The 27356-nt window shown below is 37.4% G+C and overlaps 1 protein-coding gene across 1 annotated transcript in view; it reads right to left on the reverse strand.

Annotated features, from left to right (window-relative positions):
* The window catches only part of LOC122815724 (pseudouridine-metabolizing bifunctional protein C1861.05-like), an 871888-nt gene that overhangs the window by 767541 nt on the left and 76991 nt on the right, over positions 1–27356 (reverse strand). The gene's annotated exons all lie outside the window — the stretch shown is intronic.

The following is a 27356-nucleotide window of genomic DNA, read 5'->3' on the forward strand; positions in this document are numbered from 1 at the left end:
AAATGTACTTTCTGCTTTGTTCCAGATCAATACAAAATATTGCTGCTGCTGCTTTCCTCGGCATCCACATCACATGTGCAAATCAAATTGGATCAGCGCTCACATCATGCACGAAGAGCAAATTGGATCAATAATACCAAACTACTTTCATTTGCATGCACTCAGAGTGGCATGAGATTTAATTTCACAGCACAGTGGGTAAACATGAGAGATGAAATACCTTGTGCTGCAATGGAAATTTTCCCTTTTTTTGAGGAACATGCAAATTTCAGAAGTAGAGGCATTTACGTGTGTGTGTGTGTGTGTGTGTGTGTGTGTGTGTGTGTGTGTGTGTGTGTGTGTGTGTGTGTGTGTGTGTGTGTGTGAAATCCCCCAGTTATAGAAACCAGTTTAGTTAAGTCATTAGCCCAGACTCAATCCCTGTACCTTGGCTACAGGAGACAAGAGCCTTAATCCTCTATACCAACTGCCAGACCTTCATTAACTTTTTTCCCTTTAGTAAATCACAGAAGATTTCAGTCAGTCAATGTCTCAGTTTTTGTGTTTCACAATATTCATGTTGATGCAAAACTTGTTTTGATAACTTCTTTAAGTGATTTAGAGTAGTTTGCTTTTATTTGTCTCCACTTTTGTAGAACATCTCTGATTTTGCCTCATACGTATGACCTGTCCTTCAGTATGTCACTTATCCTGGCAGTATTTTGGGACAACTATAAAAGTACAGTTGTGTACACTTACTATAAATGTAGATGTTCAAGTGTATTCACTGTTGCAGTCATCACACATGGGTTATCCTACTGCAGGTAGCCCTCAGTCGGCCAGAATACCAGAGTCTTGGGATTTCTGCGTCGGATGCTGTCGTCTTTTCCATGACGTCAGGTAGTCAGGGGGATAAAACATGCAGCCGACACCATTACATCAGTTTTTCTTGCCCCAGATGTCAGGATCCCCAAAATAGGAAGCAATCACATGGTGTGGAACACCTCCAGTAAAAAGTAAATACCATTTCCATAAGATATGGCCAAAAAAGAAGATAGGTAGAAGGTATAGAAAACACAGGGGGCTGGAGGGAGGGTAACCAGGACTGCAACAGTGAATAAACTTGAACATCTACATTTATGGTAAGTGTACACAACTGTACCATGTTCTGCGTGTTTCACTGTTGCAGTCATCACACTCAGGTTGATTCCCAAAGCTGAGGAAGGGTGGAGGCAGTCAAGAAGTATTAGGGCTGGCTAGCAGGCCTTGTAAGATTGCTGTGGCAAATCCAGCTCTGGATTTAGAAAAGGTAAGTAAGTGGTAATGCTTAGTGAAGGTGTGTACAGAACTCTAGGTTGCAGCTTCCAGGATGTCCCTGGTAGGGACTCCCCTGAAAAATGCTGTAGAGGTTGAGGTAGCCCTAGTGGAATGAGGTCTGATCCCCTGTAGGGTAGGTTTTCCATGGTGTTTGTAGCAGAAATGGATGCAGTGTGCTATCCATTTAGAAATGGTTTGCTTTGAAATGGCCTTGCCCTCTGCCCCTGCAGCAAAACTGACTAGCAGCTGGTCAGATTTTCTGAAAGGTTTAGTCCTGTCAAGGTAGAACCTGAGCTGTCTGTGCACATCCAAGGAGTGCAGGATCCTTTCCCCTTTATTCTAAGGATTAGGAAAAAAGGTTGGTAAATGGATGGATTGGTTTAAAGCCACACTGGATACCACCTTGGGCATAAATGATAGGTTAGTCCTGAGGGAAACTCTGTCCGCATGGAAGATAATAAAGGGTTCCACAGCCATAAGGGCCTGTAACTCAGACACTCTTCTTGCTGAAGTGATGGCTAGAAGTAAGGCTGTTTTCCAAGAGAGGAATTTTAACTCTGCTGTAGCAGCAGGCTCAAAAGGGTGGAGCATAAGCTTCTCTAGTACAAAGTTAAGGTCCCAGGCAGGAGTGGGAGCTCTCCTTGGGGGTCTTAAATTGTTAGCTCCTCTCAGGAACTGTTTGATCAGAGGGTGAGAGAAGAGGGGTGGCTCAGTATTGTAATGAGCTGAGATGGCAGAGGCATGAATCTTAATTGAGTAGAAGGATAGGCCTTTGTGGAGCAGCTCTGCTATATAATCTAGGATTTGAGATAAGATGAGCACGGCTGTGTCCTTTCCTTGATACTGGCTCCAAGAACAGTATCTTTTCCACTTTTCTGAATAGGATTTCCTAGTACTAGGCCTACTAGCCTCAAGGATAATATCCAGCACCTGTTTGCTAAGGGTTGCTGGTGATATATTCAGGGAATAAGCCAGGGTGCCAGGTTCAGGGTTTGCAGCTGAGGATGCAAAATCTGTCTCTCCTACTGGGACAGCAGAGAAGGGGTCTGAGCAGGAGGGGGTCTGATGTAGGTGCCAGGGTGGCACTGCTGTCAGACTGCATAGGAGTGGGTACCAGTGCTGGCGTGGCCAGTCTGCTGCAATAAGGATTGTCCTTGGCCTGTCCTGTTGATCTTGAGTAGTCCTTTTGAAAGGAGGAGCAGAGGGGTAAAGGCATAGATTGAGAGGTTTTCCACTGTAAAGGATAGGGCATCCATTTTCATGCTTGGCTGTGGGGATTTCTGGTGCAAAATTTGCTCAGTTGATGGTTTTGGGGGTAAGCAAGAGGTCCACCTCTGGTATCCCCCACCTGTGTATTAGAAGTTTGAATGAGTTGGGTTTCAGTTTCTACTTGTGTGGGTCCATTAGATTTCTGCTTAAGTCGTCTGCCAGTGAATTGTGTTTGCCTGGCAGGAACTGAGCTTGCAGATGCCCTTGATTGCTTAAGGCTGTGTTCCACAGAGCCATAGCTAACCTGCAGAGTGGGTAGGAATGAGTCCCCCCCTGCTTGTTTATGTACCACATAACTGTGGTGTTGTCTGTCTTTATCAAGAGTTGTCCTGGCAGGATAAGGTATTTGAAGGCTGCCAGTGCATTCTCTACAGCTAACATCTCTTTTTGATTGATATGCAGGTGAATTTGTCCTGGGCTCCATTTGCCTTGAATGCATTTGCCTGCCATGTGAGCCTCTCATGCATAGTCTGATGCATCTATTGTCAGGGTTTGGGCAGCGGGGGTTGAGTGAAAGGGAGTCCCTCGTTGTGGTTGCAAACCTCTTCCCACCAAAGGAACTCTGTCCTTAGGCAAGAAATGATAGGAATCACTGTTTCCAGGTCCTGAGAATGTTGGCACCAGAGACTTTTTAAGTACCATTGAAGTTTCCTCATATTCAGTCTTGCATATGGAATTAGTAGAATGTATGAGGCCATGAACCCTAGGGCTTGCAGTATTTTTCTTGCAGAGAGCTGAATTTGGATGGCCAGTAGCTTGAAGTAATTTGTTAAATAATAAACAATGAATGTGAGCATGATAAGTCTTTATTAAAGAAACCAAGCACATTTATTCCTCCGAATAATACAGTAGTTGAAGTCTTTAATAGTCTGTGTGAGAAAGAGTTGCATGATAAACTATAAATAAATAAAAGTAGAATTAGAAGAAATAATTTATCTAGAAATGAGAGCATGGCTATGCAAGCAGTGAAAAATGATGAGTCCATAGTGATAAAAGTAGCCGACAAGGGAGGCCCTACAGTCATAATGGACAGATTATTTTATGACTCACAAATGACATCTTTGTTACAAAACCCAGATGTATATAAGCTTATCAGTATTATTGATGCTGAAAGTATAAAGCGAAGGTTTAATGCACTTTTATATGATTGTTTAATTGAACAGCGGATTACTAAAGAACAATATGACTACTTCTCGGTACTGCACCCACTGATTCCCTTAATACAAGGTATCCCCAAAATTCACAAAGACCTTATAAACCCCCAACCCCCCCCCCCCCCCCCGGAGACATATAGTTTCAGGAAGGGGATGGATAACAGAACCCATATCAATATATATAGAAAAAATGTTGAGACCCATAGTCAATAAGAATGACGTAATTTTGACAGATACCAAGCAGTTTCTAACTGAATTGTTTAAATGTACAGAAGCCTTGTTTGTTCCTAGTGATACAATATTGATGGTTACATTGGATGTCAATTCCCTATTCACTTCCATCCCAAACAATCTAGGTATAGAAAAGTTACATGAATACTTGACACAAGAAGGAACATATACGGCCAGTAAGGTGGAACTCATATGTCTATTAATGGAATGGGTACTAGTAAACAACATAATGATATCTGACCACAATATTTATAGTCAAAGAGAAGGTGTAGCCATAAGTGAATTTTGTAAGTACGTCTAGTGCAAACAGTTACGCTAATATAGTGATGGCTAACTGGGAAAAGAAAAATGTGGCAGATGGAAATGGCAACAGATCAGATTCTATAAACGCTTTATAGATGACCTCTTCCTGTTGTGGCAGGGCACTTAATCTGAGTTAAAAAGTTTTCATGGGAGTTTAAATGAAAGTACAACTTTCTTAAAATTTGAGATGAATTACTCAACACTATTACCTTTCTTGATGTGACAGTAAGCATGGACTCAAGAGGGAGTTTCTTGACTCAATTATACAGGAAAGAAAGAGTGTTACAAGAACACATATGTACACAGAGGAAGTATGCACCCCTAACACATTCTCAAAAATGTAATAAAAGGGACAAGCATCAAGGATATCCAGACTAACAGCAGAAGAAGCAACATTTGAACTAGAAGTGGTAGACCTGAGCAATAAGTTCATACAGTGGGGGTATAATGGAAGTGAAATAAGGAAAGTAATGACCGAACGTTATGGCCTTAAGACCTACCAAGGGTAAGCCTGACTTTTCACAGGAAGGGCGTCAAATGGTGGCGGCTACAGGAATACGCCGCACCAATAATATAAAGATATCAACAGACTATACAACTGATGTTAATATAATGAAAGATACTTTGAGGAAATATTGGCCTATACTCACAAGTGATCTACGTATCAGAGAGCTAGTGGGAGAAGAACCTGAATTCTGTTATAGGAACAAAAAGTCATTGAAGGGACATCTTTGTTATGGTAATCACGTGAACAATGGTGTCAATGACTATTTAGGAACAGTACCATGTGGTAATTGTAATCAGTGTAAATAGATAGATCATAGCAACAGATTCAGACATCCTGACATTGGAATAGAATTTGTATTCAAAGTTTCAGCCAGTTGTATCACCCAACATATAGTATACCTAGCAATTTGTAATGCATGTTCAAGTTACTATATAGGAAAAACCAATAGGGAGTTCAAAACAAGAATAAGAGAACATCTGTTAAGCATAAGAAATTTTGAAAAAACTAATGCCTTGGCTAAACATGTGTTGATTGAGGGTCCTACACACACTTTCCGTTTTATGGTCATTGAAGTGGTCAGAGAAAGTGAGAGGGGAGGTGATATAATTAATAAAACAGAGACGTCAGAAGTAAGATGGATAGTCAGGTTAAGGGGTAACAGAGGTAAAGGACTTAATGATAGAATCCCACTAAAGCCTATACTAAAGAATAGGTCCTTACGTTGAAGATGAAACAGACTACATTGTTGGACAGGAAATCATGTCCTTATAAACAATAGTACCAATTATTACACAGCTGAGTATTACAAATGTACATAATTTTAAAGCACAAGTTAATAATTGTATGTTTAAAGAGCATTTAAAATCAATATAGTTGAAAGCTTACTTTTTACAAGTGGTCATCAAAATGTTAACTATAAGTATCACATATATGAACGTTTTTATGTATTTATAAAAATGTTTTATGTAATAATATTTTAGATACAAATCACAAAACATTTATTATTGAGTTTAAACAGATGGTTTTAGTTGATATTCATTGTGACTGCAGTCTAAAATATGGTTAGAGAAATGTCTCAATGTTGGTGGCCAGAATAAGTTACCTGCAATATATAATGAATGGTAGACAGTGGAATATATCTTTAACACAGGTGTATGCTCATTACTTAATTAGTGATTGTTAAGTAACTTGCTTCATATAAAAGGAAGTAGTAATTTTATGTTTTTTATGGCCTGATGAAGTGGGAGGTATTCCCATGAAAGCGCTTACCTACTGCAATAAAGCTGAGTTTTTAAATATATACAACCAGTACATGACTGAGTGCACTTTCATATTATAGGAATATTTTAACAATTTTTCTGCCTGGTATATGATCCCTGGACTTTTGTGTGTATCATATTTTTTGAGGACTACTATCTGGGGATACATTTTTCCAGTTTGTCTTTTGGTACTTGTGTGTGAATTTGTTAAATAAACCTGCTTTTCTGGAGTGACGAATGCCATCTGGGAAGTTGTGCTCAAGCTTGCTCCCAGGAAGACAATCTTTTGACTGGGTACCATATGTGATTTATTTTTGTTGATGTTGTACCCCAGAGAAGTTAGGAGTCTCTTTACAAACATCAAGTGCTGAAGTAGCAATTCCTGACTTGTCCGCCTGAATCAGGCAATCGTCCAAGTATGGGTAAATTTGAATATTTCTCTGCCTGCAGTAAGCAATGGCTGGAGCCAGGAACTTTGTGAATGCCCTGTGCGCAGTAGATAAGCCAAAGAGAAGTGCAGAGAACTGATAGTGCATACAGCCTGCTCTGAAACGTAGATATTTCCTGCAAGATTCCCTTATGAGGATGTGCAGATAAGCTTCTTTTAAGTCTAGGGTGACCAGCCGGGAGTCCTTGGCTAGCACAGGAAGCAGCTGCTGGAGAGTAAGCATTTTGAATTTTGGTACCACAAGGAAGGTGTTGAGAGTTGACAGATCCAGAATAGGGTGCCAAGAGTTATCTTTTCTGGGCACCAGGAACAGTCTGAAGTAGAAGCCCTGTCCCCTTTGCTCTGTTGGAACAGGTTGAATAGCCCTGATACTGAGAAGAGAAAGTACTTGCTTTTGGGCCTCTGCCCACTGGTTTGGAGGAAGGTCTGGCAATCCACTTGGGGTCGGCAGTGAGTGGAAGTAGAATCTGTATCCCTGGGATACAGTGTTTAAGACCCATTGGTCCTGGGTAATATACTCCCAGTTTTTTGCATGCAGGGCGAGTTTTCCTCCTAGGAGTGCAAGTACTTGGGCATGGCTGGGAAGGATGGACAAGTCATTGTGAACTTTGTCTGTAAGGGGGTGGCTTACCACTCCCTGTTTTTGAGGAGGGAGCGCGCCATTGTTTAGATCTGTGCATACCCTGAGACAGTAGTCTTTGTGGTCTGCTGTCCCTGGGTTTGGACTGAGAAGGTCTGGGAGGGACTGGAAAGGACCAGTTTTTTAAAGGCCAATGCCTATTGAATCTAGGTGGCTCTACCTGTAAGAAATCTTTAACAGTTTGCATAGATTTAGCTTTTTCCTCCATCTTTTTAAGAACTTCTGCTTTTGAGCCAAACAAACATTCTTGGTTTAATGGAGCATCTAGTAATTTTGCTTTGACATGGTCTAGCAAGATTTGTTCCTTCAGCCAAGCATGCATTCTCAGAACAGACCCAGTGACAGCAGCCCTGCAAGATGCTTCTAAGGCATCAAAACCACACTGCAAAGCATGTTTATCAACTAAGTCTTTATTTTCTGCACAATCAGGAATCAACAACATTTTTTGTTTAATTAGTTCCATAATATGCTACTGGTACTTTAACATGTGAAACTGGAAATTTAAAGCCCTGATGGCAAGAGTTGCAGAGGTATATACCTTCTTACCCCATCTGTCTAGAGCCCTAGAATCCCTGTCTGAAGGGGTAGGGTTTTTGGCTGTAGTAGCCTTAATACCTTTGGGTCCCTGGGAAATGGTCTCTGTATCTACAGTAGGATTTTTAAAGAGAAATTTGTGAGAGTCAGGTACTCTGTAGTAACCATCAGGCTTTTTAGGAGCTGATGGTAATGTATCAGGGGTAAGACTGGATTCCATGAAGACATCATCTACAATATCCAGGACAGGGATTATAGCTAGAGGCCTATGCTGAGGCAAGTCTAAAAATTCCCTCAGTCTCTTTTTGGACTGTGGGTAGTCCTGGCATTCCCAGCAGAAATGTTTTCTTAGGGCATGCAAGGTTTCACCAAAAGAAAAGTCCTCTGGGGGAGGCAGAGGGAATGGAATCCTCTGCATCTGAATCCTCATAGGTAGATAAGGGTATGTCTTGGTAATCATAGGGGTCAGAGTCATCGGACTCATGGTCTGTAGAATCAGAAGGAAAATCAATTCTTTGTCTTTTAGAGGGGGAAGGCTGGCTTCCCCTAATTAAAAGTATTAAGGTCTATAGCCATTCTAAGCATTTGTTTCTGTGGCATGGGAGCTTGAGATTGCCCTTTGGTCGTCTGTTTCTAGGTGTAGTGCGAACTCTGGGCCTGAGAAATTCGGTAGTTTTAGTCATTAACAAAGTAGTCGGTTTGAGACAAACATTGGAAGGTCTGAATACACCCTCAGAAGCCGGTGCCTGCACAGTGGCTCCAGACCTAACCAAGGTAGAGCCATCCGCAGGTTCCATAGTCGAAGAAGCATCTCACAGCATACCGGACTCCAAATGGGTCTCAGTACAGGCCTGTGAATCTGTAGAAGCAGGTAACATGGGCTGCAAAAGCACCTCACTGAGTACCGGCGGACTGGCCAACTAGCTTAATGGAAGCATCGTCAGCAGCTTTGGACCTATGAGGTCTGTCTCTGTCTTTATCCTTGCATTTCTTGGAAGATCAGTAGTCAGAAGGCTTATCAAAGCCATTTCAGAATACGGAGAACAAGAGCGAAAGAATTTAGAGATGAAAATAGCCCAACGATGAATAGTTTTGGCATTGAACAAGGCACAAAACCAACAGCGAGGGACGTCGTGGTCTGGGCCTAAACAGGTGACGCAGTAAGAAGAAAAATCTCTGTGAGGTATTTGCTTTCCACAGGCAAGACAATTGTTAACTTTTTCTGACATCAGTTAGAGCAAGAAAAAAGGATCCCCAATGGGGTACTTAGCTTTAGAAGACTTCAGGTTTGAAACTCGAAAAACAAAAATTTCAGGTTGCAGCCGACCGGCACTTGTGAACTGCTTCTGCTTCGGGCTCCCACACGGCAAGAAAAGCTGATGTAATGGCATCGGCTGCATGTTTTATACGCCTAACGACCTGACATCATGGAAGACGTGACAGCATCCGACTCAGTAATACCAAGACTCTGGTATTCGGGCCGACTGAGGGGTACCTGCAATCAGATAATCCAAGTGTGATGACTGCAACAGTGAAACACTAAGAACATCTTGGGTTAGTCTCCTCAATGGATTGCAAGCTTAGTAACTAGTACATATGAGCCAGAATAGTTATGGTATAAAGGAAGAAAAATGATTGTATTAAACAGGAGTATCACATGAACCATGTTCTTTGCATGTGATCCTTGGTTTTGAGTATCACATGAACCATGTTCTTTGGATGTGATCCTTGGTTTTGAGTATCACATGAATCATGTTCTTTGGATGTGATCCCTGGTTTTGAGTATCACATGAACCATGTTCTTTGCATGTGATCCTTGGTTTTGAGTATCACATGAACCATGTTCTTTGGATGTGATCCTTGGTTTTGAGTATCACATGAACCATGTTCTTTGGATGTGATCCTTGGTTTCTTCCCTGGTTTCTTTAATGTTGACAGTGTGTTTATTATTTAGCTATGAATAAATTGGAAAGCAGGAAGTGTAGGAGTCTAATGTTAACATTTTAACTTTGAATGCATTTTTAATTTAGCTTGTTTTTTGCAGGCACACAGATGTCAAATGCACTGTGTTTTGGCTATAACTTTTTGTCTAGTGGCTAGTGCAAATGAGTAAGGCTGGGTGCTGTTAAACAGCTGCTTCTTGTGGTACATGGTTGGAGTCCCTCGCCCTTTATTTGTCTTCTGTGTGACCCTGCCAAGTTACTCCACCAGACAGTACTACTGGGCTGCTCATGAAAAGGGACACGTGTCCAATGGGCTGTCCCAAGCTGCTAGCAAACGTGTTCTACATTTGTCTTTTGAATTCCTGCACCCTTCACTCCAGCGTTTAGTACTTCACTACATGCTATTCAAGGATGAATCCCAATGTGTTACTTGTGGTTTAATGGGCTGCTAGATGCATTTTCACTAAATGTTAGTTTCAAGGGAAGAGAAGTTTACTGTTTCTCATGCAAATTCTGTTTTTAAAGTGAGAGTGTTCGATTTTATTTAGAAAATGTCCGTCAATGTTTTTTCTGAAAATTTTGAAATAATAATTTTAAATGAAATCCAAATCTCTATGATACTTGTAAAAGGAAAGAAAATTGTATGTACACTGGTAGGTTTGAACAGTGTTATGGCAACTGGTGAGAGGCAGACAAGTAATGGGTTACTGGATTTGTGGCGGGGCCTGATTCATTGCCCTGCAGAGGGCACCATTTGTCCACAATTCAGTTCTATTGACTGGAGGTATATGCTGCAACAATACATTAGCAATTCAAGTAGTTCAAATCTGTACTGAGTAGCTATTCTTGATCACAGAGAAAACAGTGAGCTCAAAAATGAGAAATAGGTGCCCTGCAAGTATTTAAGACCCCTACCCCTAAAAATAGTATGTTATATGCAGTAATATTTTTGATTTTTGTAGAACTTATGGGATGTTGAAGAAAAGATGCTGCCACGTTTATATTGTCTGTAATTGTTTTGCTTTATTAATTTCCACTAAAAAATTAATTAATTTATTAATAGGCGTGGATTGTGTAATATAGTCTAACCATGTTGTATTTTAGTAAGGCATTTTTGCTATACCTTCTTTACAGCCTCCAGCAATTGCAAAAGGGTTGACATTTGTCCAGTCATATTGTATGCATTATTTGGAGTGATAATTAGAGCAGTCTGATGTTCATCATCCATTATATAGTCATTGTTGTGTATTACTGAGATATAGTCTTCTATGCAAGATCGGATTGTAAAAGATTTCATTTAGTTAAAAAAACTATTACTCTGTCAGTTACTGTTGAGGACTAAAGCTCCAACCTGTTAATGATCTGCTTCCTGTGGCAGGGGTGCAAAGTTTGAATCTTTCCACCTTCTTTTACCTCCTATGTGGCATTGAGCAAGTGACTTAACCAGAGAGTGCTTGGAGCAATTGTGAATTTAGGCTAGGCTCCTCAATGGCCTCCTGGACTGCATGCCTAGTAATTATGAACCTGTTGTCATTGAGTGTTAGCTATCTCATATTCCATAGCTAATCTAGTTCTGGAAATGTTAAGGTAATATCACCAGCATAATAACTTTAAGGCAACATAGATAATTTATTCTTCAAGGGCAGTAGACACTGCATTTATAAGTGACAAACTGAAATGTAAAAGTTATTTGCCAGCATCAAGCTCTCCATTAGTAATAATTCTCTTTAATGTGGAATTATTCAGATGTCTTACTTCTCCACAGATTGTGCATATTGACTTAACATATCTTAACAAGTGGTTAATATTTCTTATGCTCTCATAAATGTTCTTCTATTTGGGTAGATGATACTTTAAGTAGGACAAGAGAGAATATGACTAATGTTGTAGCAGAGGACAGTTTAAGTAGGACAAGTTAAAGTATAGCCAATGTTACAGCAGAAGATAATGAAGCTGTTCCAATTACTTCTTAGCATTATATAGAGTGATAAGAAAAGTTCTACACCAGTTGTTAGTGCCTAGCCTAGCAAAAAGCTAATCCCATAGCCACGTTAAGAGATCATTTGGGGATAGAAAACCTAAGACAAGAGGGTACTTACGTATTATCGCAACCAGATTTTCGTGGTTGCGATAATATGCATGTTAGCTTGAAAACAACTGTGGGAAACACTGTAAGTTGTTACTTTATGTGTTTACTGTTGAGAAATTAGTTTCACTTACATTCAGGAAGAGAATGGGTCATGGAAATCTTCCTGTTTTGTGTGCATTACAGATGCATGCTTCAATTGCCAGGGCTGCTCTCTTACTGATGAAAGCACTACTTGTACTGTTAAGAAGCAATGTTGAGAAGAAAAACACAGACTGCTTGGAAATACTTTCAGGTGCTTTCTTTCTCACACGGTAAACTATATCTGTATCAAACATTTGTAACATAAAACGGTACCCATAAAACCTGCAAGATGTAAAGCTTTGCAGAAGTGATGGTGGATGATGTTAACAAGTGTTTGGGACTTGAATAGTTGACGGCACTGTTTTGATCTTCTGTTGTGATGATCATGTATTACTGCTGAAAAGATGTGGATTGCTACATCTTTATAAGTCAGTACATGGTTTGCATAATTCCAGCTTGCATTCCTCTAGGTCTTTATCCTTCCCTTCCCTTCCTGTATGCATAGCTTCAAAACACACAAATTCACATTATCACAGCAGTACTGGTAATATTTTAACATCGGGAAGCACACGCCATTACAAAAACATGACATGCTGCCCGTAAAGTGCATACGTAAACTGCAACATTCATTTCTACATTTCTAATGATAACCCTGACTAAAACAACCTTCACTGTGAAAGAAAACACAGTAATTCACATTATTACAGCATTACTGTTTATATTTGAACATCAGGAAGCAACCTGTATTACAGCGAAAATCTGGTTGCGATAATACATAAGTACTGACAAGAGTATCATACAGATTTTACTGACTAGGCATAATAAATTCTTTGATTCTTGTCAAGAATTGCAGAAAACTGCAATTCATCCTGGGTTTTATGTCCATGAATCCCAATGTCTATTACAGAGGTGAAATTTTAGTAAAATCTAGCAATGGGTGTCAGTACATACTGGTACTTTTGGATTATGTTACAAAGTTTCTAGAAGCAGAGCCATCATGTGAAGCTAATGCCAAGGGTATTGCCAGAGAACTGGCAATGTTATTCTCCAGAGCAGGCATCCCTAAAGAGATACTTGCTATCCAAGACACTTGTTTTATACCAAGGGAGCTGCATTTGTTACATCAGTGCTTAAAAGTCAAACAGTTGAAGACATCAGTCATAGGTTCACACGTGTATAAACAGGCTAATGACCACTGTGGCCTTTATATGCCTTGCCATGCAATCCAAATGAATCCCATAAGTAATTGTACCTTAGAAGTTACTTTAAGTTAGGGCATGATTTAATGGTTGCCTCTGTCCATCAGACACATAGGTGTCAGACCAGGGTAACTTCCGATTTCCCATTCACTGATCCAGGTTGCACTTGAATAGTGTTAAGCAAGGGCTCTGCTTCACATGGATGGGAAACCTACTCCAGAGAATGGGGATTCTTTGGGATACATACTCGTCTCTCCAACATGTCTTATTTAAGTCACATGCAAAGTTTAAATCCTTAGATCTAGTAGTTAAGGTGCTGTTCATTTTGCAGAGAGAACAAAGTATAGAGACAGAGCTTTGAGGCAATCTGTAAAGGGCATTGTGTTTACAACTTGTATTCTTTTTGTGAGGACTTGATGTGGATGGCAAAGCTGTTGTATGTAACTTGTCAGGTACTTAGTGAAAGGGGCATTCTACTCAGCGATGGGTCTGATGAGGCCTGAGTACAGTGTACAGCGATTTCCCTGGACCTAGATGCCATGCCATTATTGAGTAATAAAATCATTCTGTGTCACTCAAATTCTACTATAGACACATGTTGGCCAAAAGCCAGGTTACTATCTATATAAATCCCCAAATCCCTTATCAAGGTGTCTAATTTTAGGTGTGTTTTATCATTGAGGTAGTCTCCCCTGGGTAGCTGACTTCCCAGATGGTACCATTATGCATTTCTTTGCCTTGAGTTTTAAGCTGTGGCTTTGGAATCATTTATTTGTCTGTGTTACTTTCCTGTAAGATGTCAGTATCTTGGGGGATTTTCTGTGATTGCACCTAGCGTGTAACCACCTGAAAACTTGTTAACCAGAGGCCCCTGACACTGACCTTGATTTCTGAAAAAAATAAATAAATGCCAAAAGAGGAGTGAACATCGCGGATCCCTGAATACTTCATTGATGACCAACCTCTTTGTGGAAGTGGGCTTTCCAGTCCTAACTTCCCGAGTCCTGTCTGTGAGCCAGCTGACTATCCAGTGAGTTACAGAGGTTTATGCCCAATTCTGTGAGATTGTTTATAATGTTCAATATTGTATCAAATGCCTTAGCTAGGTCACAGTAGGCAGTATGCATCATTTTGCTCTCATCCATTACATTGGTAACCCTCTCAAAGTCATCCACCAAATTCAGTAGGCATGACCTGTCTTTGATGAAATCAAACTGGGAGTCCACTGTCTGAAGACTGATAGGTTTGTACAAAGGCTCAATAAAACATTGAAAATTACCTACACAGATGGTAAACCTGGGTAATGTGCTACTACTTCATGCATACAATCCAGTAGGTGCCTATTGCTTCAACTGGGTTTACCCCATTTGACTTGTGTAGAGCAGGCATCCCAGACAGCTGGATGACATTGCTAAAGAAACTTTGAAAGAAAAGGCAACATTTAAAGGTGAGACAGAAAGCTATGTTCATTTGTACAACAAATTAATGCTGGTTATGCATATAGTAAAGGAGCAGATCCCATGAAAATCATAAGAATAACTGCCTGAGAATTTAACAGAGGGGATTAAGTATTAGTAAAAGTGGTCCAATGGAAAATAAATTTCAAGCCAAGTTGCAGGAGCCATTTGACATGACAAAGAATAAATGCAGTGAATTGCGATGTTAGAAAGCTAGAAATGGAAAGAAAGCTTTGAGTTACCACATTCTCCTTCTTCTTTTGGCTACTCCCGTTAGGGGTCGTCACAGCGGATCAGCGGTTTCCATTTTTTCCTGTCCTCTGCATCTTGCTCTGTCACACCAACCACCTACATGTCCTCTCTCACCACATCTATAAACCTTATCTTAGGCCTTCCTCTTTTCCTGTTACCTGGCAGCTTCATCCTTAGGATCTTTTTCCCAATATTCTCTGCTGTCCAGTTCGATTCTCAGCTAGAGCGTCCTCTGCGTGGAGACATGCGTGAATGGGCGTACCTTCATTGAAGGTTGTGCGTCAGGCCTGGCAAGCCGGTATGTAAAAATCAACTGCCAATCATTAGCGGACTGGAGTTCTGCTGTGATGACCCCTAACCGGGAAAAGCCGAAAGACACAAAACAAACTCTGCATCCCTCCTCAGCACATGTCCAAACCAACGTAATTTTGCCTCTCTGGCTTTGTCTCCAATCCTTCCAACCTGGGCTGATCCTCTAATATACTTATTCCTAATCCTGTCCACCCTTGTCACATCCAGTGCAAATCTTATCATTTTTAACTCTGCCACGTCCAGCTCAAACTCCTGCCTTTTTGTCAATGCCACTGTCTCCAACCCATATAACATAGCTGGTCTCACTACCCAAAGTCCACGCTGTGGTAGAACCTAAGACAGGCAGGCATGACTATTTCAAAGTTTGATAGCAATTCCTTGCCCAGAACTGATCATTTGACTGAACCTATGAAAGGTTAGGTACTTAGCTCAAGACTTAGCTAAAAGGTACTGGCAGTTACCAGTTACAACTCTACTAAACAAAATAAAAAAGCAAACCCCAAATGTTTTGTTTCAGTGTACAGTGTTACCATTTGGTCTACATGGAGCTTCGGGTACCTTTAAGAGGCTGAAGGGTAAAATACTGAAGACCCACCCATGATATGCTGCTGTATACCTGGATCATAGGAACTACAAGACAAGTAAGTCTCAATACCTTCTGCACCCTTCTAAATACCACCTCTAGATGTACCTTCCACTTCCAGGAGGGCAAAACATGTCAGGGCTGGGATGACCTTGTGGGTACAGATCAAAACATCAAGATTTGTCGTGAAGAAAAGCAGGGGTGCTGCTCCGCTTAACAATCAAGGAAATTTGATCACGAGACAGAATAACTGCTGGGCTATGAATCTATCCTTCCAAAATGTTTTATTTCTATGTTGGTGGAGGTTCATGTCCTTGGTTTGGGTTGATATGGTCATTCAGAGCACTGGGAGGCTCACTTACTAAAAATCCACACTCTGGCAGAACCTAAGCAGGCAGGCATGACTATGAATGCTAATAAGTATAACCCATATAACATAGCTGGTCTCACTACTCTTTTGTAGACCTTTCCTTTCACTCTTACTGGTAGTCGTCTGTCACAAATCACTCCTGACACTCTTCTCAACCCACTCCATCCTGCCTGTACTCTCTTCTTCACCTCTCTTCCACACTCACCATTACTCTGAACTGTTGATCCCAAGTATTTAAACTCATCCACCTTTGCCACCTCTACTCCCTGCATCCTCACCATTCCTCTATCCTCCCTCTCATTCACACACATATATTCTGTTTTAGTCCTGCTGACCTTCATTCCTCTTCTCTCTAGAGCATATCTCTACCTCTCCAGGGTCTCCACCACCTGTTCCCTACTCTCACTACAGATCACAATCTCATCTGCAAACATCATAGTCCATGGGGACTCCTGTCTGATCTCGTCTGTCAACCTGTCCATCACCATTGCAAATAAGAAAGGGCTCAGAGCTGATCCTTGAGTAATCCCACCTCCACCTTAAATGCATCCGTCACTCCCACCGCAGACCTGACTGCTGTCACAATACCCTTGTACATATCCTGTACCACTCTTACATACTTTTCTGACACTCCCGACGTCCTCATACAATACCACAACTCCTCTCTAGGCACCCTGTCATATGCTTTCTCCAAGTCCACAAAGACACAATGCAACTCATTCTGACCTTCTCTGCACTTCTCCATCAACACTCTCCGAGCAAACATCACATCTGTAGTGCTCTTTCCTGGCATGAAACCATACTGCTGACCACTAATCATCACCTCCCTTCTTAACCTAGCTTCCAATACTCTTTCCCATAACTTCATGCTGTGACTGATCAATTTAATCCCTCTGTAGTTACTACAGCTCTACACATCACCCTTATTCTTAAAAATCAGTACCAAAACACTTTTTCTCCATTCCTCAGGCATCCTCTCACTTTCCAAGATTTCATTAAACAATCTAGTTAAAAACTCCACTGCCATTTCACGTAAACACCTCCATGCTTCCACAGGTATGTCATCTGGACCAACAGCCTTTCCATTCTTCATTCTCTTCATAGCTATCCTGACTTCCTCCTTGCTAATCCACTGCACTTCATGATTCACTATCCAATCATCCAAACTTCTCTCCCTCTCATTCTCTTCATTCATTAACCCCTCAAAGTACTCTTTCCATCTGCTCAACACACTCTCCTCGCTTGTGAGTATGTTTCCCTCATTATCCTTTATCACCTTTACCTGATGCACATCTTTCCTAGCTCAGTCCCTCTGTCTAGCCAATCGGTACAGGTCCTTTTCTCCCTACTTAGTGTCCAACCTTTCATACAACTCTTCATACGCCTTGTGTGTTGAAACCACTAAATAAATGTAAAGAAAAAAATTCTGCAGTGAGTTTGTAAGCTGAAATTGATACAGGAGAGACCAGGGAGTCCCCACCTGAAGAATATTTATAGGAATCCTTGCCAAAATTACAAAAGCAGATAGTGACAGAATCATTAAGAAATAACAGAACATTTTCAAACATGACTGGGTGAACTAAACTAATAAAACATAATATAGAGAAACTGGAGTGAAGGCTAGACTAACATCTTATAGAGTACTACAGTCACAAACAATTAGAATGAGAAGTTCAAAAACACTCAGAACTGGGCATGATAGACTCATGCAGTGACCAGAACAGCCCAGCTGTACAAGTTCCTAAGCCTGATGGAAGTATCATACAACAGCTTTAGGAAACTGAATAACATTTCAAAGTTTGATAGCAATTCCTTGCCCAGAACTGATCATTTGACTGAACCTATAAAAGGTCAGGTACTTAGCGCAAGACTTATCTAAAAGGTACTGGCAGTTACCAGTTACAACTCTACTAAACAAAAGAAAAAAGCAAACCCCAAATGTTCTGTTTCAGTGTACAGTGTTACCATTTGGTCTACATGGAGCTTTGGGTACCTTTAAGAGGCTGAAGGGTAAAATACTGAAGACCCACCCATGATATGTTGCTGTATACCTGGATCATAGGAACTACAATACAACTAAGTCTTAATATCTTCTGCACCCTTCTAAATACCACCTCTAGATGTACCTTCCACTTCCAGGAGGGCAAAACATGTCAGGGCTGGGATGAACTTGTGGGTACCCATCAAAACATCAAGATTTGTCGTGAAGAAAAGCAGGGGTGCTGCTCTGCTTAACAAGCAAGGAAATTTGATCACGAGACAGAATAACTGCTGGGCTATGAATCTATCCTTCCAAAATGTTTTATTTCTATGTTGATGGAGGTTCATGCCCTTGGTTTGGGTTGATGTGGTCATTCAGAGCACTGGGAGGCTCACTTATCCAAAGTCCACGCTGTGGTAGAACCTAAGACAGGTAGGTATGACCATGAATGCTAAGAAGTAAATTGGGCAGGGGAGAAGGCAAATGTTTAGAATGTCTTACAGGAAGAGGGGTGATAAGACCACAAGCAGAGCAAATAGAGGTCATACAATTGACTGTGCCCTCCATTAAATGACAGGTTAAGGCTGGTCTTGGATTAAATGGATATTACAAGATGTTTGTGTCCAAATTTGTGACTTCTGACTGTTCTTTGACAGGTTTCACAAATGGGAAAGGGTGCAATGGTCTCAAAGCAGGCAAATTATATAATAAACTAAGGATCTCATGCTCTGAACCTGTTAGTGACTCCTAATTTTACAATTGTATCAGGAGGTAGATTAAGGGGCAGTATTATCCCAAGCATTCAATGTGAGGAGCACTCATTGTGCTATACCAGCAACTATAAAGTAGGCCTTCTATGCCTTGAAGTACTATTTGTTAGGCAGACACTTGAGTTTGGTAATGTACTATTCCCCATTAGAATGGTTAGGCAGGTAGACTAATGGCACTGCAAAGCTGTGTTTATGAGCATTAGCCCTTCAACCCTATTAATACAATAGAGGTCCAGTCTAGTCAAGAGAAATGCTGATGGACTATAAAGGCCATATAAGCCATCATTATGAGTCCAATCCCTCTAGTTTTGTGCTGGAAGAGAGTAGTACCATGTTGGCTTTAGAAAATGGCTAATGTGTTGTTAAAATGTGATCTGCAGTATGAAGTTTAGGAACATTCTCACTTAAGTTAGACAAGCAAACATTACACATTAGCCTGTTAACATGGCACTGATTACTATATAATGTTTTATAAAAGGATGTAGACTGCAGAGGTATATTCAGGAAGTTCATTCTCACCTGAAAGTTCAGAAACTAAAAAGTACAAGAACCACACAACAAAGCTAGAGTCTTCACTGGGTAATACCATAAACCTTTTGTAGTGGAGGCTCATGGGATATATCCAAATGATCCCCTAAGAACATGCAGGTACTTCAGCTACATGGCTTTTGAATGCCAATCACTTTTCACTTTTACTTTTAAGTCTTTACTGGTGCACTCAGGCAAATAAAGCCAAACAGCTAGAGGAGTTTGGCTTTACTGGTCTGGATACACCAGTAAAGACTTAAACAATTAAAAGTGAAAAAGTCATGAGCATTCAGAAGCAATGCAACTAATACTGGTATGTCCTTAAGAATCATTTGCATGTATCCCATGCACACCTCTCAACTGTCAAGATTTTCACTGACTGTCTAGATTTCTGCCTCATGATTTTGGTCTGTTCTTCATAAAAGTTGTGGATTTCTGGCAAATCAGTGAGGAATGAATTCACTAAATAATGGCACACATTTTAGTTTCAGACTTCATATCCTTCAGAAAATGCATCCTAAGGGGGCGTGGCCAAGGATGAACACAGGATAGCAGCAGATTTCTTCAGCTCCACCAATTTCATTACATTGACAGGAATTAATTACTTAAAAATTAATTTTTGAAGTAATTTTCTTTCTAAATATGTTTGTTTTATATAGTTCTTGAACTATATCTAAAAAAGAAAGGAAATCTTAATAATATTCCTGTCAGAAATTACTTTGGAAATTTTCCTGTCAGTTTATCAGTCTGAAATGAGTTCCAGTAAGACAAATTCTCAAGACTCCAGCATCAAGAAAGAACTTCAGTCTCTGATAATTATAGTCCAGCAACTTACTGCTAAGATGGATAAAATGGATACTAAAATAGACACCTTCATAGAAAAACTACAAAACAAATAGACTTGTTACATATGGACCTGCAACAACAGAAGATCCAGATGACAGGCATAGAAGAAGCTGTGAATGACATGGAAAATAGAATACAAGAAGAGGAAATCAACATTGAGTTTCTGCTGAAACAAAATACACATTTACAAACAAAGCTGGATGACCTGGAAAATAGATCTAGGCGCAATAACATTAGGATTTTTGGACTGCCAGAAAATATTGAAGGTAACAATATTACTTCTTTTTTAACAACATGGCTCCCTAAAACTTTAGATTTACCAGAAGCACTCTCTTTTGGTATCGAAAGAGCACATAGTTCTATAGCTAATACTAACTCTAACAAAAACTATCCTAGATCAGTTATAGTTAGATTTCTATCATCTTTTGATAAAGAGATGGTTCTTAAATCTGCTTGGGCTAAAGCTCCTGTTAAGATTAATGAAACAACTGTGCGTTTTGACAATGACTATTCTTCCATGTTATTAGCTAAAAGAAAAGTTTTTCTGCCACTAATAAGGGAGCTTAAAAAAGCACAGTTTAAAACATACCTTCTGTTTCCTGCCAAGCTTAAAATCTTCCTTCCTGATGGTCCTAAAATTTTCGATGACTTAGACTCTGCTTTACTGTTTATCAAAAAATAAGATTTTGGAAAAAATAGAAGAAATGGAATGGGCTAGTCCTTCGTTAAAGAGACTGGCAACTGAAACTTTGTGGAAGACTTCAGAGAAGAAGAAGAGACTAAAAAAATGATTTGTACTATGTTTTTTTCTCTCTCATCATTTTATTTTATTATTAATCTTTTTAAATATAGTTCCTGCATTTCCAGAAGCAACAAATATTTTGAAAAAGATTTAATCAAAGTTATTCTCTGTGTGCAAAGAAATGTTTTGTTTCATAACTAGTCAAAATATCTGGAAATTTAATGGCAAGCTGTGATTTAACTTGTTTCTCTTTCTGAAGAGGAAAAATAAGGTCAGTAATTTGATACATTTTTTTTCCTTTAAAAGTTTATATGTTCTTCAAATGCTATTCCTAATTATACTTTCTTGATTACACTGCTTATGCTTGTTTGTAAATAATCTGTCATGCTTTAACTAATAATAATTAGAACTAAATAATAGTAAATAATATGTTTTATTTTTAACTCTATTAATATAAAAAGTAAGTAACATTCTATTGTATATACTTCTTATAGCTTTCTCTTACATTTTTTTTATTTCTGCCTTACACCCTTTTACTTTCTACTCTCTCTTCTTTTCTTTATTAATATATAGAAATGCTTTTGATCATATAGACGCAGTAAATAATAAGATTTGCATAGGAGTTGAGTTGGGACAAAAATGTTGAGTTTTGTTACTTATTAATAATTTTGGGCTTGATTTCACTTACGTAGAGTCTGTAATAACCTGTAGAATGCATTGTGAAGGTTTTGTCATGTTTAGATGCATTTACACTGCTAAATGAATGTTTGTCACTAGTTTATAATAAGTTTCCCGCCAAAATGTTAAGAGAGACAATCTGGGATGTGGGCTGTCTCATGCACAGTGTCCATGAGCTACTTCAAAAGCTTCAACTCTCAGAATTCTCACAGAGAAGCTGAAAGCAGCTGGTCTCACCTTTGACCTAGATATCACACTGACACATCACAGATACAGGAATAGCAGATTAATAATATGTGTTAAAACCTATGTCCCAAACATATACATTACTATAACTCATTTAATTCATCTGATTGACAAGCATAAATAATTTTATAACTCTATACTGGAAGAAATTGTCATGTGATATATTTTAAAGCAGTAGTATAGCATGTTTGTAAAATCTGGTTACTAAATGTGTTTGCTGTGCATTATTTTGTATAAAGCAGACAGATTTATTGAAGGGACAGCAATGTAAGATGGTGCTCAGTAAAGATACAACTCAGTGAGATCAGATATATATATATATATATATATATGTATGTGTGTGTGTGTGTGTGTGTGTGTGTGTATGTGTGTGTGTGTGTGTTTGTGTGTATGTGTGTGTGTGTGTGTGTTTGTGTGTGTGTGTGTATGTGTGTGTATGTATATATATATATATATATATATATATATATATATATATATATATATATGTGTGTATGTGTGTATGTATGTATATATATATATATATATATATATATATGTGTGTGTGTGTGTGTGTGTATGTGTGTATGTAGATATGTATATAAATGTTTCTGAGAATCTGCTTAACTATGAAGTATGATTTATAACAATTTCTATGAATACAATATTTTATTCTATTGGCAATAAATGCTCATATACAAGCAATTCAAGGTTTTTTTGGAAGCTGTTAACTGTATTTACATGACAGAAAATAGATGCATCCTAATATATGTAATGTCTGAATCATATTAGCCAAAGTTTTTGATTTAAATGAATGTTAGAACTTATTTTTCTCTCCTCTTGATTTCTAACATCAAGATTATTTGAATGCTATTTGAATACAAGTGTTTTAGATTACATGGATGTATATAGTAGTATGAACAGTTTAAAAAAAAAAAAAAAAGGTTTATTTTAGTTTATATGATGCTGTTTTACCAAATGTGTAGTCTTGTCTTGCTAGATAATTGAATTGAAAACTGTTAACTTCAGTTAAATATAACTAGTATTAAATTGATAAGGTGGTAGCTGACGACTGCTGCTTAGGGTAGGGGTTAACTTGAGTGGTAAATACTACTCTAAGTTGGAGTTTATAACTCCAGGCTGGATGCAAGGTTTAATCCTTACATTATTTTCACTTGTTCATTGTTATTTGTATATAGTTTTGACATCCACAATATATTTTGTACATTCATTGTCACTACAAACAAAATTGAATCCTATACGAAATCCCATAAGAGATTCAATAAATACAGTTATATTTAAAGGTACACCTAAAGGAGGAGATGTAACATTACTTATCTTGTTATTTGTTATTTTGATCATAAGATTCTTAAGTTTTAAAAATGCCAAATGACATCTTTAAAAGGAATTTCTTTAAACATTAATGGATTGAATAATCCATGTAAAAGGGCAAGCCTAATAAGATACATTAATTTACATAAGGCCAACTTAGTCTTCCTACAAGAAACCCATCTCTTGAAAAAAGATATTGATAAACTAGCCACAAACAAATATACAGTATTGATTAGTTCAGAGCACACTCAGAAAAAAAGAGGAGTGGCTATTTTATGGAATAAAAGTATGCCCATTCCTAAAACCATTAAGTCTTATCAGGATGACAAAGGAATGTTTTGTATGGTTACAATACAAATTAATGGGAAGACTTACACTTTAATTAATGTATATTGGATACCTGGAATTGGAATTAATACAGTGAAACATCATCTTGATAAGATTATATCATTCTCTATAGGAGATATTATTTTAGCTGGTGACTTTAATTGTATACTACATGAAAGTGATACTACCACTATAGGAAAGAGAAGAATTACATCTAATGCAAAACATTTAAAGGATTTTGCTAATTCTTATCATTTGAATGATATTAATAATCAGATAGATTCAAAATCATTACCATACACCTTTTTCTAACAGATACAAAACTTATTCAAAAATAGATAGGGTCTTTATTTCTAACCAGATGGTAACAGATTTAATTAATTCCAAAATCATTTCATGTCCTATATCTGATCATAATTCAATTGTTTTTGAATTCATGATAAAAATACTCATAATGTTCAGATCAAAGGATACCAGCATACTTAACTCAACTAAAAGACTATAAAGAATATATACTTTCAGAAGTAAAACATTTTTAGACATAAATAACACTCCTGAAGTCTCCATTGTTTATGTTTGGGATGCCTTAAAATCATATCTATATGGACAAAGTATCAGATGGTATAATAATAAAAGGAAATCTTGGGATAAGGAATTATTAGATATTCAAAGTAAATTAGACTCTTATAAACATAATAATAAAGAAAATATTATGGACAAGAAAGTTATTGAAGAAATAAACAAACTAAATGAGAAATACAAAGAAATTTTAACTCATAAAGTTAAAATAACTTTAGAGAAATACAAGTTTTGTCTTATTCAATAAGCCCCAAATACTTACATAGACTTAAAAATAAAACAAAAAGGTTGAATAAACAAAACCATATCAAAGAAATCTTTTCTCTAAGGAAAAAGAAGAATGTTTCTAGTATACCAGAAATACTAGATGAATTTAGAAATCACTTTCACAAAATTAACCATAATAATATTAACATGGAACCTAAAGATAAAATAAAGGAGTTTATAACCACAAATATGAATAAAAAGCTTAATAAACAACAGATTAAACTATTGGACAAGAGTATTTCATATACAAAAGTTACTACACAAACAAATAAGCTTAAATCAAACAAAGCACCGGGTAATGATGGTATTATACCAGAGATATATAAAATCCTTTCTAAAATACATATTCATTAATACATAAGGTTTTTATTTTGGCCCAAACTGAGTTAATAACCCCCCCATCTTGGCAATATACATTTATTTCGCCAATTTTAAAACCTAATAAAGATCCAACTAGATGTTCTTCATATCGGCCCATCTCATTACTTAATGTTGATTATAAAATGTTTATGAATATCTTTGCTGATAGATTGAAGACAATCATTCCCGGCATTATAGATATAGATCAGACAGGCTTCATTGTAAATAGAAATACTTTTGATAATATAAGAAGAACTTTAACATTAATAGATTTTGCAAATAGGAAAAAGAAAGATTTAGCACTTATTAGTCTTGATATAAGTTCAGCATTTGATTCAGTAAGTTGGGACTATCTGTTTACCTTAATGAAGTGCACAAACTTCTCGGATGCATTTGTAAATCTAATTGAACATTTATACAAAGGAACGTTGGCTTATATTAAGGTAGGAACATATGTTTCACAAAAATACCCATTCTTAAAGGTACAAAACAAGGATGTCCACTTTCTCCAATATTATTCACTTTAGTAATGGAGCCTTGGGCTAATTTGATCAGAAACAGTACTGACATAGAGGGTTTTGAAATAGATGAAAATACAACATCCAAAATTCAACTTTTTGCAGATGATGTTCTAATTACATCAGCAGGATCTAATTCTTCTATACAGTCTCTATTTGATAACATGATGAATTTTAAAAGTATTTCTGGTTTAATATTCAATGAAGAAAAAACTAAAATACTACCTATATATATACACGAAAAATATTCTCATTAGTGATTTTACTAAATATGTACCCAATTCAGGTCAGATAACTTATTTAGGTATAATACTATCTAAAGATATTAAATCTATTACATATAATAATTATAATACCTGTTTTCTTAATATACAAAATCTTTTTAATACCTGGAATAATATGTTTTTTACTATGGAGGAGAGACTTACAATTATTAAAATTATAATATTCCCCAAGATTTTATACTTAATACAATCAATAATACTTCCACCTACAAAAATAATTATCAAGAAACTGAACACACTAATGTTAAATTTCTTATGGGCACCTAATAGACCTAGGATTGCATTAAAGAAACATACTAATAGCTGGTCTCAAGGGGTATTTCTTTTCCAGACTTTAATTTATATACTATCTCTTCTATTGTAAAAGTTATTACTTTATTAATAGATCAGTCATATGTCACAAAATGGAAAGATTATTGGGAGCTAATTAGTATACACTTCATGAAAATCTCCTTAACACATAAAAATATGATTGTAAATAACTCCATGTTATGGTTACTAAAGGAATTTTGTACTTCACCTATTACACCTAAACATATGGTTTGTTACCCATTAAATATTATTATTAGTTATCGTAACTTTATATTCATGCACCCTAAGTATAGGGAATGGAATTTTATTGTATTTCCTATAATGTATACTCAGGGTATGCTTTTGTCATCTACTTCTGAAGGAACTCATTTAGCTATAGATAATGATCTAAAGTACTGGTATCAGTTGATATCTGATAATAAAGTTAAAAATCTAGATTTCTTAAAACAAGAATTTGATCTAAGAGAAACTTGCTGGTTAGAGGTTCAGACCTTTAGACAACATCTCATTAATAAAATAGATTTAATGTCTATAACTGTTAAAGAATCTATTCCAACACTGATTGATTACTTGATATTAAATTTACAACATAAAGTTTCTGATAAAGGTAAACTTTCATACATACATAAAGTTATCAGACAAGAAACGTTTTACAGTGTAGATTCATACTGGAATTATTTCACTTCTATTAATGGGGACCCACCAAATCAACAAGATAAACAATATATATTGGAATCTGCTTATAGAACTACGTCTTCCATTGTCTGGAGACTTTATACATGGAAATTTTTACATAGATCTTTTTATACACCTTTGATGATGAATAAAATAAATAATAAAGATAATCTATGTAAGAGATGTAATGTAGAAATTAATGCTGACTGGGCTCATATGTTTTATGACTGTATAAAATTGAAAGAATACTGGAAGTCGATTAATGAATTTTTGCAGGCTCTTTTTACAGATAATTTCATTATTTCTAAATCTCTTACATTATTCAACACACCTGTACCTCAAAGTGTTAAAAAGGTTAAGCTTCCCTTGTTATGGTCTATTCTAGCAGTGGCTAGGAAAATAATAACTAGAAATTGGATTTCAGATACACCTCCTTCGTTCAATGAATTTAAAAATGTTATGAGTATAGTGTGCCATATGGAAATAAACACAATTAGGACTAGAACAAATAGAAAAACATCTTTATTGTATGGGATAATTTACAAAATTTGTTAAAAAAAATTTTAATTTCAATAGCATGGTATTTTAGTTTAATTAATTGATCTGATTGTAGTGGATGTCTTTGTAAATACTTTAGTTGTTTTGTTGAATATTATAATAATACCTATTTTTAATTACTTGTATAAAATTGTTATGATATTTCTCTTATATGTTAAAACAATAAACCTGTTTTGAAAAAGAAAATGCATCCTAACACAAATCCTGTTATTCTAGCAAGTTTCTAAGTTTGTAGAAGCAATATTTAACATCAGTTCCAATTTCTAGGCCTTTGACCCCCACATCATTTTCAGTTTTGCCCAGATTTCTTGTGCTAAGAGATTAAGAGGTATAATCCAATGGGCCTCCACTACACCGAGTTTAAGGTATTACACACTGCATATTCTAGTTTTTCTGGGTGTCTCTTGTACTTTTTACTAAATGGTATGTCTGTATGACCTTTTTAC

Source organism: Protopterus annectens, chromosome 11.part0, assembly GCF_019279795.1.
Source record: "Protopterus annectens isolate FY-2018-M chromosome 11.part0, PAN1.0, whole genome shotgun sequence".
In the NCBI taxonomy this organism is placed as follows: domain Eukaryota; kingdom Metazoa; phylum Chordata; order Ceratodontiformes; family Protopteridae; genus Protopterus; species Protopterus annectens.